The 18,006-nt window shown below is 48.5% G+C and overlaps 1 long non-coding RNA gene across 2 annotated transcripts in view; it reads left to right on the top strand.

Moving 5' to 3' along the window:
• The window catches only part of LOC139059434 (uncharacterized), a 144,745-nt gene extending 127,532 nt beyond the window's left edge, over positions 1–17,213 (top strand). The window contains exons 3-4 of one of the 2 annotated variants that reach the window (XR_011514185.1): positions 206–300; positions 16,937–17,213. This is a non-coding gene — a long non-coding RNA (uncharacterized lncRNA). Of the gene's footprint in view, positions 1–205; positions 301–414; positions 581–16,936 lie in introns of those variants that run through there. The other variant, XR_011514184.1, reaches the window with a different exon arrangement.
• The last annotated feature ends 793 nt before the right edge of the window (positions 17,214–18,006 follow it).

The raw sequence follows: 18,006 nt of genomic DNA, 5'->3' as shown, positions 1-18,006 counted from the left end.
AGTGAAGAAAAAGAAAAAAGGAATAGAAAATAAAAGTTATATCCCACTTACGTTTCGCGATAGCTGCGCTGCGCCCGATTCATTGAAGATGGCTTGGTACAGCGCTATTCTTTTTCGCGCATTTCATTATCACCTCGCGCATTGGCGTTTTAATATTTTAGTGGGCGTGCGTACGCTATTCTTCTTTTTCTATTTCGAAACCCAGGTCGCCGCTGAGAGATCACCCGGCAAGCGTGTTCCAACCGACCACAGAAACCGTACTTAACCTTCCTTGCCATCGTTATGTGCGGCCAATCACAGGTTCGAGGCTTTCCCTTTCTTCTGTGACCTTCGCTGAGGTCGACCCCAACCTCACTCCTTGTTTTCTTCTTTTCTCTCTTTTTTTTTTCATCCCACCGCCACAATCCTTTATAGCCTCCGGCCGGCGCGATGGCTGCGACGAGGTAATGTCTCATCCCGCAGTCTGCCGAGGAGCGACTGAAGAGGAGAAGAGGACATGCAGAAGGCAGGATAAGCGGAACAGCCTGCACGGCTTGAGCATTAGCAATGGTCTTGTAACAACCCCTGTATTTCCTGGAGATGACTACTCCATTTCGCATTCAGCTATGTCGTAGAAAGAAGACGGCATTACTTTAACTATGCGCATTATTACCGATATAAATTTAGTACCGTGAAAACTTAAGGATTAGAATCCTTGTGGCAATCTCGTTTTACAAAGTACGTACGATACTTAGTGGCCATATTTTTTCAAAGTACGAAAATATGAGCTCTTACTGTTCGTCGACCTGAAACCCTAATTTATCAGCAAATCGCTCACTGTAGCAGTTTTATCGCTTTGTGAAATTCGTTCCCGCCGTAGACCACGCCGAAAGTGGGTGCACCTAGGCTGAGTCTTTCCTGTGACTGAAATATGCCGTCTCACGCAGCCGAGTGTGCAGACAGGGGCGAACAGATTCAGAAGAGCTCCCGACATGTCAGAGAGAGAGAGAGAGAGAGAGAGAGAGAGACGGCGAGGGAAAGGCAATAAGGTTGACCGGTAGAGTCATATACCTACAGCGCCTATACGGTATACCAGCCTACGCAGCGACATGGCGATAAACCTAGTTAGTCTTACGCATACTCTAGAATGCGAACGAACCATAAAACTTATATTACGTGCATCATCACCGGAAATCCTTTGTAATCGTTCAAGTCATCCATCAGATAAATGTTATCATGTTGATGTCCGACGACTACAATTTCCTTGCACTAAAATAAAGAAAGCTAGGCACTCGTACTCTTTACATACATAAGTGAAAAGATAGAATGGCCCCAGAGGTTGATAACTAGCTAGCGAAACTGCTTTGACACGTGTTTAGTGTAAGTGAGTAGGTTATGGAAAAATCAATTTCCTTAAAAAATTTGCTAAATCATGGGCTTTTACATGGCAGAACCCCGATCTGATTATGAGGCAGGCCCTAGAGGGGGACCCCTGAAATGTGGACCACCCGGCGCTCTTGGACGTGCGTCCAATTAATTTGCTCGAAAAGCGTTCAGTGAAGACCGGCAAGCCGCAAGCCGGCACCATGGAAGACGACACGGTCATATAGAGTCACTATCCAGTGTCCGTGACACGATATCATATTACATTTCGGGTGATTCTGCGTTTATCACTTGACCACCGCTTGCCCTCTGCATTTTTCCTCCACCAGGAAAAGAAAAAAAGAGAAAAGGTCAACACAAACACATTGGTTAAAAAGAGCCGTTTCTTAGTGCAGAGTGAAGGCGGTTGATGTATGCGAACGGTGTGTGTGCGCGCTCTGGAAGGAATGCGTTTCGGCCTGATTCCGTGTGTGTGTTTTTTTGTGTGTGTGTGTGTGTGACAATAATGAGACAGGTAGAAAGACGCGCCACAGATGAAAAGTACTGCGCATAACACAGTCGGCTTTCATGGCAAGTTGCCACCAACGCCTTGTGTTCATATGGTTTGTTCAGACACGGCTTCTCTTTTTTTTCTTTTTCTACTTCGTGCTCTTAACTTTTTCCGTCTTATGCGCCAGTCAACCGACAGATATTTTTGGAGCGCGCCACATTTTACGCACCCATCTCTCAAAGCATCGAGGCAGCAATAAAGGTGTTTAGTGGCGCTTGTTATATAAGCCAGCCGTTGCTACGGCAAAAGATTGCAACGGGAGACGCTGCAGCTCAGCGTTAGGCGCACAAAACACGCTATTGTATGTAGATGACCTTGGCATCCAGTTTCACCGTGACGTTTTACCAGACACAGGGTTCGCACACGATATTTGGCTGAAAATTCAAGGACATTTCAAGGATTTCAAGGATGCAAAAAGGCAGAATTCAAGGAGTACTACCGTAATTTTATTTCCTCACATGACTTAAGAAAGGAGCCCTATTTTCGCATTAATTTCTCCTTGAAGAGCTGATATCTCCGCGTCTTTTTCTTTGGCTGTTCGACGGAAACTGTTGGCCTTGACAAGACAAGACAGGTCATTTTTTGCTTCGGCGCCTTGAGAAAAGCGATCCGCTGACTCCTAAGAGTTTTTTTTTTTGGAGCTTTGTCTTCTTCTCTTGCATGCTCTGTAGCTCTAGCTCGAGTTCTTTTCTATTCAAGGTTACCTGCTTTGCTACAGCTTGCTTCTTCTGTTTGTCCAGGTATAACGCATACCTATGCCTGGCTTGGCGCACTGATGACTTCAGTTCTTTCGACAGCGGAACGTTAAACAGCCCACCGTGGCTTTTCACGGCCTCGCAGATAACTCGTAGTGAGACATACGAGAGCTATGCCATATTTTAGACCACGATCTGCTTGTTTACACTGAAACCTCTTTCAACTGAAGCCTGCCCATGGCTAAGCAAGGACCTTCAGTACTTTCCATAACACCGAGAACACCGGGTCATGCTTCAAAAGGCGCAGGAAGAGAACGTCAAAGCTTTCCTGGTCTGTTTTATAGTTATGCAGTTCATGCCGTTTTTCTTGGCAGAACTGAATGTACTGTGCACACACAATATCGCTCCTGTGCTCAGAAAGAAGCTTCCTGTCAGTTAAACAGTTAAGAAAAACTTTCAGTTTCCCAAGGCACATTTCTGTCTTTGACGTCTCTCTGGGGTCGAAACATGGCAACCCTTGACCCAGAGGGTACCTAATAGGACTTCTCTCCATGATTTTCAGGATCATGTTCACAATGAACTTCCGACACTCACCCCTAAATTCAAAAACACACTTGGTACTCGCCTTCACACTCTTTAAGATCTTCTCAGCCACCCGTCCAACGTCCACCTTCTCATGTGACGTGTAATTGGCAGCATCATGAAGATCAATTCGCAGCAGTTTCGTGATGTTCGTGGCTTCTCTCAATACCGAGCACTTCAGGAACCTTGCAAGGAGGCTCCTCAAGAACGTTTCAAGCTCTCTCGCTAAAAAAAATGTCTTTGGAGAATCACTCTGAAAAACTATCAAGGAATACTGCACAACCATTCCAACGTTTAGGGAAAAGTTAAGTTTCGCAAGTGCAAGCTGGTCTTTTAGAAAAGCACTGACGTTCTCATACGCTCTACATTTCGGCAAGGGTAGCCTATGGTTGCTCATTGCTTCGGTGCAGTGCCTCAAATGCTCTCACATAGCCAGGGCTCTCTCCAGTATTGGCACGTTCTCGACCCAACGGCGGGGTACGAAATGAATAGGAAACAGCTTGCTCCTTGTTTCTTCAACAAAATCTTCACGGCGGGCCGGTGGATCATGGAAGAGTGAGAATAAGCTCGACAGAAAGGTGTCAACTGGCCAGCTCGTCGCATGCATTCCTGCTTTGTAAGCATTATGCACTGTGTGCAAGCCACATGAACCAATATCCAAGCGCTGAACTTGAAAGTCATTCTTCATGTGCTGCTGCAACTTGTTGAAAGGCTCCAGCTGACATTCGGGCCGTCCATCAAGAGCTGCACAATCCTGCTCAGGGGAAAGGACGCGAGTGTTTCCGGTCAACTTCTGCATAAGGTCGTCCGCTGTACTGTGACCCATGAATGCCGAAGTCAGGTATGCGGTTGTCACCTCACAGTTGTTCCACAATCTGACGTGAACATCAAGTTGTTTTCTTTGCAGGTATCGATTCAAGGTATCGTCAAAAAGCAGAACAAAATTGCCAGATTTCTCCATATTTGTTGTACCTGCGAAATGAAAAATGGGCGCAGACCGTGGCACGCGACATACGCGCATTTTTTCTCAGAGCAAGTGAAGCTTCTCGCGACCTCGCTATCCGGAAACATATTTTGGAATAGCTGGGAAATGGATCCACTGGAGCTGTAGGAGTAGTGTGACGACTAAACTTTCATCGTCCACAAAATCTCGGCTTCGATCACGGAATCATGCTTTCTGCAGTCTTCGTCAAGTGTCATAGCCCGAGAGGAAGTTGCCGTGGTTTCACGCTTACGAGCAGCCGCGGACGTCATATTTGCCGCTTGCACGAAACTTGCGACGGATGAGCAGCAACTCACCGGCTGCAGTTTTGGATCGGTGCTTCGCGCCTTTCTGGTGGCTCTTCAAGGCAGATTCACCCCCCCCCCCCCCATCGTTGCAATGTCGACCGTCTTCTTACATATTACGCACTTTGCTCGATAAGGATCGCTTGGCTCCGGTCTTACCCAGTGACGATAGTCCGTATGTTGCAGCCACGCAGGCTGAAACTTGCACTTCCCGCCTGGCATCTTGTCAAAGCAAACACACAACGCAAAGGCGAACTTCAGTGAAATGGCGCGCACGAGGCCGACAGACGTTCCAACTATAGTGCCTAAAAGAGCACTTACTAGTGCGCCGAGCGCGGGTGTCGCGGTAGCACCGAGTGATACCTGCCGCCGCCGGCCGCTTGGTGCGCTGCTCTACGAGACTATGCCGGACCATGCTGAGGCATGGGCGGACTTCAGGCGAGACACGACGCGAGCCTCCCCATTGGCCCGGCGATCTGCCTCTTTAATCTTCTTGTCCCAATCCGCGATAAATTCGGGGTCTGCGGACGCGCTGGGTCATGAGAGGAGCCGTTTCTTTCCACGTCTCTGTCTGGGAAATCGCGGTTTCGAGGCCTGTTTAAAGTTCCTTTAGACAGACGAGCGCACACATAGACGCAAAACACCCACTCACAAGAAGAAAAGACTGCAACGAAAGCGGCAGAAAGGCGCGAATTGAACTACGCATTGCAATCAACGTATCGCAAACGAACGCGAGTCGAACGCCCCACGGTTTAGCATGGTGCCGACAGGCATCGCCGTCTGGTGGCCCGCGGCGACAGGCATCACTGCCCGTGCCACCGTCGCGCGTTGCAGACGCTCGGTGGACGGCACACTAGAGTATATTCTAGGCACTATACGCTAACCGACCGAGCGATATGCCTCGCATTGGATTGAATTCGATTTCCGATGCATATTAGTTGCCAGACGACGTAGGGCCTGCGGGACTTAAAATCGAAACTTCCTGATGTTGCCCTTTAGTCAACACAGCTTGTTTTCATGGGCATTCGTAAGCGAAAGGGCCTTTAAAATCAGCGTGACTTGCGGAGGTACGTCGTTAGTTTTCTCTAGCGGAACAAATCCCACGGGGTTTTCAAGGATTACAAGGAGCTCACGGGTATTCAAGTAGGTTCAAGGGCCCTTGAACTTATACTCTCAATATCAAGGATATTCAAGGATTTTAAGGGGCAGTGTGAACCCTGCAGACAGTGAAGAAACAGACGAAGTAATACAGTAGCCGCAAACTGCTGAGCTAACCACGCTGCTCAGTGAGCGCGAGCTTACACTTTGGCTGTAGAATAGAGTAGCAACCTGTTAAGCGCGACACTCTTTTAGCTACTGTTGTCGGCGACCTTCAAGTGACCTTGAGCCAAAAGACAGAGCAGTTATCCGAGCATCGCTGCGAGAACAAAAGAGAGATCATCCGGTCAACCAGTCGAACCTTAAGGAAATGCGGTTTTTGGCCCCCAGATCTTTGTACAGGACCGCATTATATACGCTAGTTACTGCCCAAACAAGTTACAAAAAAAATTATGTTTCCGTGTCGTTCCCAATGTTTGTTCACAATATCCTTCAATCTGTAACTTCGAGTACGCAGAAGTTTTATTTGTCATTTCCAATGGCGACGTTCATAAAATTAAGGTAGATACATGGGAGTCTAATACAGCACTCAAACATTGTGCACTCTGTTAAAAAAAACAATCATCAGCCTGTTCCTTTCGACATCGCGTACCTACATCACTAGGTCACTGCATCAGGCCACTGTATCTAATTTCAGTGGGCACCTGCTCATTGTGGCATTTTGGCCAACGATAAAGCAGATGAAGCGGCATGCAAAGGTCTTCAACACCAAAAATATAAGCGAATTTATTTCACTCGATCTGATGCTTCCCAACAAGTTAAAGATTTGCTTCTGAAGAAAAGGACCCAACATCACCCTTTCCTTTACTCAATCGACCCAAACCTCAGATCCAGACTCCCATCCAATATTCCTCGCCATTTGGAAACTCTATATGATCGTCTTCGCCTGCAATCCGCCTATACAAACGGCTTACGGTACCGCTTCGGTCAAGTGGCAAGTCCACATTGCAACAAGTGTGGCTCAATTGAAACCGTGGAGCATATCCCGTTTGAGTGCCGAGCGTATGCCGACGAGCGTGCGTTCTATGAACATTGCATGCATTCGCTTACACACAGACATCTGTCATTTGACTATGTCTTAGGCCCTTTAGCCTGCCTCACACAACAGAGGCATGCGATGAACTTTTTATTCACATACTTATAAAACATTAGTCAACTCGACAAACTGCAGTTCTATCTGCCACCCTAATGTACCCTTCACGCAGCGAATTCTGTCAGCTCATTGTAGGACGGTGCATACATTGAATGACTTTACCATAGCACGCCATTGCCCATGAGTCAGCAAACTCAGTGGCAAATTTTAAAACATATTCCTTTTTTTCCGCCTCTCTCCTTTCTCTCCCCGATTACCTTCCCCCGCAGAGTAGCATGTCGGCGGATGCAGCATGTACCATGTCAACCTACACTGGCTACAATCTCTGCCTTTCATTAAAGGGTTCTCTCTCTCGCTCTCCCTCTCTCAGATACAGGGCACCATACACTTGATTGTCATCTTTTGACGCTGAGACAGGGTCGCCTGTTCAACGCCGGCGGTGCATGAGTTCCGCGGCGCGGGTTTTGGGCCGGCTCGAGAGATGGCGCCACGCTGCGTGACCAAGTAGCGTCCTGCGCGCCGCGGATGGCTGTTTGGCCGAGACGACACTTGCAGTGAAGTTCAGTTCAACACAGGTCCGTGTGCTGTGGTGTGGTGGGGTGTGTCGTTGCGAACATGCACTGTACATATTTCAAGATTGTGGCTAGCATCACCTCCAACCAATCTGCTTTGCCGGAAGCCATTACATGCTTACATCTAGTCTCGATTACGGGAGAGCCATAACTTTTTGTTCAAGGATTACATTCGACAGCTTAAGCAATGTCGACCTAAAATTGGCTATGGTGTCCGAGATAAGAAAACCAAGGGCATGTGCAGTTATCTTGTCTGTGTTTGGATCTAGGACTAGCCGACTGCCGAGATCGTTGTCATGGTGCCCAAAGAAACCGACTGGCTCGAGATAGTGATATATCGTATCCAGAAATCCCCGGTGTTTGTCGGTTAAGTACTATATTCTATTAAAGAAAGGGCTGCGGCGATCAATATTATATTACAGGAAACTAGAACCAGAAGAAAACATTCGTTTTCCTAACTAAAGTCGCACACACATGTAAAACCCTAATAGTTAGGGAAACATACTAGCCACGGACAGCCTGTAACAGCGCAATCCACAGGCAACTAAGCGGTAAACATGCGAAGTCACGCTCGTTGCTGAGTTTCGCAGGCAAGGCAACAGCACCACGGAGTTAACCCCATCCAAACATTGTGCAAATGACCGAGCTCAATGGCGTCTAGTGCTTTTGTGAGCGTAGCGAACAACTATAACAAGAAATGGTGACAAAGGGGAGCCAGACGAGCACTTTACACACTGAAAAGCAAATCTATGTGAAAACGGCGCGAATGCGCGAAAGACGAAGGTCATTGGCACACGCCTCAAAAGTGCGCCGGCTGGTGGGCGATCAGCCATTGGTACATGCGTTCTCGCCGGGGGTGTCGGTTGTGTCATGAACTCGCTCATTAGGGCACACAGTACGCGTTAACAGGTACGATGCAACACAGGGGCTCTGCGAACTTGCCAGCGCTTTTGCTTCTGTGCGCGCAGTGGCCGCGTACCGCGAGCGGTGTCTTAACGATGTCTTCTGCGCTGCTACTGTGTATAGTTGCCGCAGCGGCTAGAGTAGTTGCATGCGTGCGGCGAACTAAGTGTACTACATGAACTGCTGCCGACACCGAGAGATTCAAATAGACTAGAAGCGAAGAGCTAACTGACATTGTGGGAGGCCGCTTTTCAACTACCGCATTCTCGTGAAATCGACAAATGCGTTTTATTGCGATAGCAAATACACGGTCACTTCAAGCGCATTTCTGCCATCGGCGTCCCCGTGAGGTTTCGTATTATAGCGCACTACTACGCGCCACAATGGTCCGGTCACACAGACGACGACGACACGCCCGGCACACTCACGGTGCGCGAGCAGTGGAATCGGCGGCATCAGCCGCCCGCCTGGTTGAGCGGGCTCGGCTGAAATATAATTTGTGGACACCGGGCAACAGCGTCCGTCCGGTTTTTCTTCACCTACTGTATAAAGCCCAAGGGCGACAAAAATTGGAGGACGCTTAAGCTTCGCCTTCAAGAGTGGGACGCGACAGCGTTCCCGTCGACCCGCCAAGGGGTATAAGACAATGCGCTACGGCACAGCGATCACTTACGATGCGCCCCGCATCGGACTTAGCGCCCACCTATCACGCGGTGAGCGTCGAGCAACGCAGCGTTCGGCGCGGCAACGAAACGTGCGCCTGAGCGAACGGAACGAACCAAAGAACTCGGTGTCTCGGAGGGGAAACGATCTACGCCAGCCAAACGTCGTGATCGGCACGGGCAGAGAGATAGATAGTAATCTAAACCGGGAGCACGGCGAAGCGTCGTCAGGGGAGAGGGAGTCCCGCGACGCGCCTGGCAGCGGTCCCAATGCGCGCGCGGCGCGCCTCCTGTCGGGGCAGCGCCGTACACTGAGAGGAGGGGGTCTTCTGTGTTTGCCGCAAGATCGCGCTGCGTGTGCGGAAAGCGCAAAAGAAATGCAGCGGAAACGCACTTCGCAACTCGTGTAATTGTGACTTCTGTACGTTACATGGTCATAATTACCGATATACACCGCAGTATAACTTTCCACGGCTCGTTTCGAAGGCAACACCGCATTCACTAGAGGCGCGTTTGCACCGCTTGGAAGCATCGAACTCGTGGCTGAGTGGTAGCGTCTCCGTCTCACACTCCGGAGACCCTGGTTCGATTCCCACCGGACCAATCTTGGAAGTTGCTTTTTATTTATGAAGCGCCTGCCGTGATTTATCGCTCACGGTCAACGCCGCAAACGCCGACGCCGACACCGACGCCGACACCGGCTTTTCTGCGACACGAGCTCCTTAACGCTATCGCGTTAAAACTGTCGCCGCGCACCCTATATGTGCGAGTGAAACCGTGCGCGGGTGAGCCGGCGATCATGGCTCAATCGCGCACGCAACGGCGCAAAGCTGTAAAGCCCCTTGATCATTTGAAAGTAGCGACACTCTCCTCCTCGCGGCGCTTTCCTCCTCGATTCTCCTCGCCCGCCGGCTGCGCACGGAACGCTTTTCCTCCTGGGCTCCCGCGGACGGGCCGCAGGATTCTATGGAGGCGTGTTAGTTTGGGCCAATTGCGCGCACCAGTGCGGTTGAAAATTTTGAGAAATGCTAATACCAGCATCGATAATGCTCGAGGCAACGTGTATGAGCAGGTTGGTTTTTTCTTACAGCCGTATGAACGGGGTATACCGATGTAAAGGGACCTTTGGGGCGAGTTCTATACTCCAGACAAGTTTTCTGCCACATGATCGGATGCTTTACTTCGTGCGTCTGATCTAGTATTGCTTGTGACACACCCCTTTGTGTGTGGCTTATTAAATGAAAGCCTTAGACCTCTGTTTCAAGGTCCCGTTGCGAGCTACAGAAAATATCCCGTGACCGAAGGAAGCCGGGCAGCGAACCAAAGCACGTGGAGCCGCGCATAGGAGATGATTAATGATTAGCAAAGTAATAATTTATTAGTGATTGGATTAAGATGAATTCGAGTGTATTATGGAGGGTTAAGGTGGATTAAAGTTGATGAGAGTAAATTAAGGTGCATAAAGGAGGACAAGGTTGGATTAAGTTCGATGAATGTGGATTAGCGTGGATGCAGGCGCGTTGAGATGCATTAAGGAAGATTATAGTGGATTGGGGTGGATTAAAGTGCGTGAGGGATGTGGGTGGTTTAAGAAGGATTAGGGTGCATAAAGGAGGATTATGGTGGGCTAAAGTGAATGAAGGAGGATAAGGGTGGATTAAGCAGGATAAGGGTTGACTAAGGTAGATGAATGTGGATTAAGGTGAATTAGGGACGATTATAGTGGATCGGGGTGGATTAAAGTGAATGAGGAAGCAGTAGGGTTGATTAAAGAGGGCTAGAGTAGAATAAGGTCGATGAAGGTGGATTAGGGTGCATTAAGAAGGACTCTCGTGGATTATGGTGGATTAAAGTGAATTAAGGAGGATTAAGGTCGATGAATGTGGATTCAGTGGATTAATGTCAATTAGAAGGATTCACCCTAATTCACCTTAGTCCACCTTAATGCTCCTTAATCCACCTTAATCCACCTTAATACTCCCAGAAGCGGGGTGGGTATCAGGGCGATGGGCCGAGCAGATGGTGTGAATACCCATGTTGGCGAACAACTGGCGGACAACTGCCATGATCACGGAAACAGTGACTGCAGGTGCATTGGAGGGGCTGGAGTCGAACGCAGCCGGATAGGCGGCCTCGATCTCACGCCGGACAATCCTGGTAACATCGCCAGTGTTGTTGGGACGAGGAGCGTCGGCACAGGAAGATGTCGCTGGGGTGTTGGGCAGACGGGCAAACTGTTGATCGATACGTCGGCTTTTAGCTAGTTCCAGGCGGTGGCACTCATTTATAACAGCATCCACCGTCGCCACGTTGTTAAATACAAGCAAGTTGAAGGCGTCATCGGCAATGCCTTTGAGGATGTGGGAGACCTTGTCGGACTCAGTCATGTGTGCGTCAACTTTGCGGCATAGAGCCAAGGCGTCCTGAATGTACGTGACGTAGGGCTCCGTTGACGTCTGCACACGACCGGAAAGCGCTGTCTGCGCGGCAAGTTGGTGACCGTAGGCGTTGCCGAACAAGTCTCGAAGCTTTTGCTTAAGCGAATCCCAACTAGTCAGCTCATCTTCATGCGTCCGATACCAAACTCGAGGTGTGCCACCGAGGTAAAGGCCACGTTGGCGAGCAAGATAGTAGGGCCCCACTGGTTATTGCGGCTGACGTGTTCGTACAGGCTGATCCAGTCCTTGACGTCTTCGCCATCTTTTGCCGAGAACACGCCAGGATCACGGGGAGCGGAGAGGGTGATGTAGGTCGTCGAAGGGGCAGCAGGTGTCGGAGCCGGCGGAGTCGGGTTGTCGTCGCCGGGAGCCATGAAGGAAGGCTCGACGTACCCTCCACTGCGAAGCTCCGTGACGAGGTACAGGGAACGTCCACATCCACCAGATATGTTACGTAGGAAGACACCGACGAAAAGCTATTTACAAGTATATTTACAATGCAATACGCCGCAGTTGGCCAAGAGGCAACAGCCCGCGCTAGCTTCCAATCGTCGTCGTCGTCTTGTTACTGCTCGGCTCTTGGTCATTGGAAATACTATCCCGTAGCAATATTGTACTCTTGCTTTACGTATATCGCTGTTCAGCTTATTTCTGAACCTCTGTAAAGCGTCGATGTCCCTAGAGGCAATAGAAGAACGGCAAAGCTCATTTTTTATTTTTATGCGCTGGTGCAGCTCGGAAGAAATCCACAGCTTCTTCACTCTCCTGGGCTTCCGTTTCTTTTGCAAATAAAAGTGACGTTTATATATTCAACAAAATGTTTGCAGAAAGAGTCGGTATGTATTTTCTTCGCTTTCTTCGCAAAGGACCCAATTAAAATCTTCATTAGATATCTCTATGAGAAAGTTTACTAAAGGAGTTTGTTTAATTGCCTGAACGTACATATCGTACCTTATACGTTTGCGAACAACTGTTTTGAAAAACAGGTATATTCCAATGTGGTCACTCAAGTCACAAACATCACAAACTGCATTTTTGCAATGCGGCTTTGCTTTTTTTCCGAATTAACTGTTTTTCTCACACACTGACTTGGTGAACTTAATAAAATATTGAAAATTCACCCAACCGTGTTTGATCGCTATTTGAAGCGTATGCAGTGTGTCACTTTGACCAACCGCGGTCCGACAGGAAGAGGCCTGTAAAATTGCGTTCGATTGATGAGCAAAGATCAGCTGATAACTACAGCGTGGTACGCATGGACATCCAGTTACATTAAATATAGAAGTGTTAGTCCTGAAAGATTTCAAAAGCAAATAATGCGTGATTGCTAAATGATGCAAAGTTGGACATCAACGCTCTTATAGCTCAATTATTTTGTGTGCGTGCCTTCGTGTTGAGCGCTCAAGCCTTGCTGTTAGTCAACAACCGGATTAAACAGCGCGGGGTCGCCGTATTTCGTCCACAGAACCTGCATTCTTTCCCTGCACAAACTGTACCTCCTACACTCGCTACCGCAAAGTGCTGGTGTTGTAGGAGGCGGTGGTGGTGGTGAGTTGTAGCAACAGGCGGGTTTAGCCTGGCGATACGTTTTGCAAATAAACAAACAATGGTATTGACGACGATTGCGACCTAATCTGAAAAGTGCGGCAGTCAGACAGCATTATCTGTCGCCATCATAGGAGGTAGCCCCAGTGCGTGCAATTATCTATAGTTGAAAAGTAATGGCAGCGTTTGTTGCAGGCTCAAACTCTCCTAAGCATAGAAGCGGCGTCTACGTGCTGCAAGTACGACGCCGTGCTACGGCTTGCAGAAGCGGTGCTCTAATGAGCAAAGCGTGCGCCCAGCTCGATCATAAAACAAGGTCCGGATCAGTGAACTTTCACTTGCCTCAGAAACCAAAGGCAAAAACAGCACATATGGGCCACATAAGGCATTAAACGAGCAGGCAGCAAAAGCAAGGGAAACCTGGCTTTGCTCTGCCACCCACAGCCCGGTGCGTGTGTTCTCTTCACTTTCGGTCCCGGGGCGGCACGGAGCTCCATCTCTTCTTTCATTCCGCGCCTCCGTGGCGCAGAATAAGGCCTCTTTTTCCTGCCACCTTTTTACAACGGCTGTGACAGTGCTCCCATACGTGGCGTGACAATTAGCGTTGTCGAGTGGCAGCACCCTCACGCTCGTCACGGGAATTGGGGCGGAGTTACTGCTGCGGCTGTATTCATTTGTTGCCCAGCACTCCCCGAGGCTATACTCACGCCACAACAAAACCGAAAGAAAGGAAAAGAAGCGTCAGCTATCTTCGCGTTGGTGCAACAAAAGGCTCAGCAAGCTGCTGAATGCGCGCCAGTGCCGACCGAGATAAACAAGAAGCAGTACATCACAATAGCTCATGTTTCGGGAAGTAGGAACATCCATTGCCTCACAATTTCTGAAAGGAGAAAAAAAAAATATTAACACGATACAAAGTGATGTTGTGCATAGCAGCCTTTGCAGAACGTCACAGTGCTGCATGCTGTAACGTGTGCATGTCGTCCCCTTGTTTCCCAGGCAGCGGGTGCGGACGTAAAACGAATACGACTCTCGAGGCAACGAGCAGTGCCCGAGTCAACAGAAATGGGTGCCCACCTTTTTTAAGAGGTCTGATGAAGGCAAAGCCGCGATGGTGTCGTCATGCCTAGATTCGTTTATACTTTGGCACGCAACAGAATAAAGAAGGGAAATATGCAGTGCTTGTAGCTTAACTGCCTCTGTTGAACGTGCAGTACTCTGAAGCGGTATGTTTTTGAAACAGCGGCTGCAGGAAGTGCGCACCATTTTTTGTCGTTCTTGGTACTTATACGACCTGTGTTCCAATAAAGAGACCAGTCTGCAAAGGAAAAGAAGGAAAGAGAGAGAGAGAGAGAGAGGGAGAAAAGAAAACGAGGCAGACCAGAGGTTTCTTGCTCGATTATGCGTCCAGGTCAGTCCAGTGAGTAAATTGCTATATGAGTAACGGCCAGATCCCCGGTATTGACGCAAGCAAGAGCAGGTGTATGCAATAATTCAGGTAAATTGCCACTCACTGCTCTGCTCTTCGCAGAAAGTGTTCAAAGGTACACATACGTGCTGTGTGCTCTGACAGGCTCGCAAAGAGAAATAGAAACCGAAACCTAAACACTCATAAAAGGAAACGTAATATCCTTGACATTAATCTTCAAACTGAGGCATCTCTACGCACAAAAGAAAATTTTGTAGCGGTTTTTGTTTATATAACGACGGCCAATATTACCAAAGTGATAATATTTCTGATCGTCACGTTACAATAATTTAACACGAATGGTCTTAAAGTATTTCAGAAGAAAAGTTAGGCATGGACCAAAAAGAAAAAAAAAGAAATCGATACGTACTGGCAGGATTTCTGCAAACACGACTCTTTTCATGCGTTGTCAGTTATACCATTTTCTTTGGCTTATAAATCCTAGCAAAACCATGCAATGTCGCCAATGTGGCATAATTATTCTGAATGTCAACATTAAGCGCTCCTTACTAAATGTTATGCATGCGTATTCCTCGCAGCGTAGGAATCAATGATATGCAAATCAATTTGTAAAGCAGTTGGCAACCTAGTGTCGTGTAGCGTTGCACAAAGGTTTGCCAGACGGAGCCACGTGTCCTCGCAAGACTAGCAACTGCGTGTGTGTGTGACAACAGCGGCAAGACGACGACAGGACCACGACTGTAGGACGGTGACGACGATGAATTGTGGCGAAACAGCTATGCATTGTTTTAGAAGAAATGACAATGGGAAGTCGTGAATCAACGTAAAAGGGCGCTTCTGGTTTCCCAAGCGGAGAAACACGGAGAGTGTAGATATGCAGAATAAAGGACCACACGCAACATACAATGCGCAAATCAAAAAAACGAGGAGCGCGAAGCAATCAAATACGTATTGTCTCAGACAAAATATGAAATCACAAGTGTGACGTTATCGCCACTTATACTCTCGACGTGGGGAAACGATTGCGTCATGTGCTCGCCGCATGCTCCGGACTTTTCGGCCATTGCAGGATAGAGATTGGCTTATCGCTAAGAGCTATGGTAATGCAGCCAGCCTGCGTTTCTGCAAACATGTTGTTCGGTTCGAAAATAATTCATCTTAGTCTCCGCGCACCACTAATACGGTGACTGTTAAGTTCGGGGCACATACACACGTAGGGCAATGAAAGTTTTGTCCGATTTGTGCTCGTGCAACTGGTGCATACTCGTGCAGCCGCCTGGTAGCTCAAGAGAACTGTGACAAGGAAGACAAAAGCCTTCGCATGGTATGCAGCCCGCACGGGCAGCAGGTTCGTCGATCAGGCGTTCGCTCGCTGTATCCGAGGAGCACTCGAAGGCGTACGGTGTGGGTCAAAGGCAAACACTCTCGCCGCACCAAGACACGGAGAAGGACCGACTCGTGGACGAGTGGGCAATAAGCGAGCCTATTCTAAGTATGCGCTCCCACGCAAAGGAGAAATGCATACAAGAGGCACCATTCGGTGAATCGCGCCCGGTAGCGAGTCATCAGCGGCAAGAACGCAGAGGGCTGCGCAAAGCGGACCAAGAAAGGGGGTTTCTATCGGTCCACTGATCGGCAGCCCCTGCGGGGCACTTTTCCCCAAACGACGAGATGGAATCGGGGCTACAAAGGCGGGGGCACGTTCGAGTACCTCTTGTCCAGAATGACCGCTGGCCGCAGAGGGCCCGCCGGGAGGGCAGGCGGCTTCCGCGCTCTCGTCGTCGAGCTTCGGGCCGAGTCGGCAGTCGTCGCCGTTCGCTGCTCGGCTCTCCCCGCCTCTGCCGCCCTCGATATTGCCGCAGTGTGTTGGCGCACCCCGCGACCGTCGCTGAGCCCGTCGGTTCAACAGCTCGACAGGGCCACAATGGGGTTTGCACTCCCGTCAAGGTGTCGCAACCCTGTTTGCTCCATTGGGAAGCCGATTGTGTGTTACCGCGCTTTTCCTCACAGGCAGGCGAGGTGTGTTTTATTCGCTGGGCACATAGATACTCGGGCGATATCTGTAGCGTCATGCTGTAACGCCTCTACAGCGCGATAAAGTAAATAGAATCACACTTAGCTCGGCTTCAAGCCAACTGGTACAGCAGATTGGCAGACGTATTTCGGATGTTCGCGGTTTCAAAGTACATAACGCAGGAGCAACTCAAAAAACAATGCTGGCCTACAGGATGAAAAAAAAATCGGCATCATGTTACATCCCTGCAACACGTGAAGGCGAAAGCCTGCTGCATACGTGGTAATGCATTAAGTTATCCGGTCGACGGGCTCAGACTGCTTGCAATATATAACGAGCCGCAGTGTGAAGTAAACCTATTGCGCTGTAGGTCGATCTCCTCAACGACACTTGCAAGCACTTAATGCACTATGTACAAGTTCTTTCGTTCTGTCTTTCTTTCCGTCTTCATTCTTTCTTTCGTTCCTTCTTGCTTTGTTCTATCGTTTCTCCTTTCATATTCAAACTTTGCTGGCTTACGGTGGTATGAACCAATCCAGATTGTTATTTTTTATCGGACGTGAGTCATAGCTGCTAATAATATTTTTTGTACCACTCGCAAACTTTTTTTTGTATCACTAAACCAGACGCTGCTTTTTTTTTTCAGGTATGAGCCATTGCAACGAGCCACTTCGAACTTTCCCCTTAAGAAAGACAAAACGAGAGACAGTCACCTCACCCTTCTGCGTGAACAACAAGGCGCTAAAGGTTCCAGTCAAATGTATAACGTCAGGAAATATGAAATATCTCCTTTCTTGATGAACATCAAGCGGGTTTCCTTCGTGCACATCCATCTCGCCAGTAGGCCAACTCCCCTCGGTTATTGTTCTCGTTCCCTAGTTCTAGTTAAACGGCGCAACCCGCTCTGGGATATTGGCCATGAATCGAGCGGTGAAGGATTTGTTAGCAATTCTTTTTGATAAATTAGCGTGAAATGAAATGAGTATCTTGCAATTGGGATTTAAAGTGTCTACTGTTAAAGATATGAATAAAAAATTATCTAGAAATTTTGTTATTATTGTGCACATAATTAATATTTAGACGAATTCTAGCGTGTAATTCGTTTTGTGTCACGCAGAAAGATGCAGAGGGCTCCACAAATGTTCCTTTGGCTGTAGCCTAACGCTAGCCCTAAAGAAAATATTTACGGGAACAGTGAAATTTAAGCAAATCTTTTGGAAGGGTTCTTCTAGAGATATTTTGCGTTGAATAATGAAACGGCGGGATGTCAAAAAGAAGTGTTGCAGAGATTCACTCTCATTGCATAAAGGGCACGAATGCGATATAGCCCGACCAGACCTGTGGAGGTAAAAGTTCAGTGCGAGGATTCGGCACCGTAGTCTTGTAATCGTCCCTTCAATTTTCCTAGAGCACCACCATTGTTGTTCCAAGGAAAACTGAGATACGAGAAATCAGATGTTGCCAACCATGACTGCGGGAAGTTATTTGTAGTAGTATATTTTCTGAAACGCATCGCAGTGATGAAAGCTGGCGCACGTAAATGGGGCTTATAGGACCATCGTGGGATGCTACTGCGAGTTCATCTGCCTATTCGTTTAGAGGGCCCCTCACCAGGCTACACAGCAAACTTCGGTTATACGCTGGAGGTTATACGCTGAAAGACCTCCCAAAGGGTATAGGCCTGCATTTTTTTTCATTTTCTCGAAACGCAACTGC

The sequence above is a fragment of the Dermacentor albipictus genome, chromosome 4, assembly GCF_038994185.2.
Source record: "Dermacentor albipictus isolate Rhodes 1998 colony chromosome 4, USDA_Dalb.pri_finalv2, whole genome shotgun sequence".
Classification (NCBI taxonomy): Eukaryota; Metazoa; Arthropoda; class Arachnida; order Ixodida; family Ixodidae; genus Dermacentor; species Dermacentor albipictus.
Note: the sequence above shows the minus strand (reverse complement) of the source record. Positions and strands in the feature narration are given on the sequence as shown.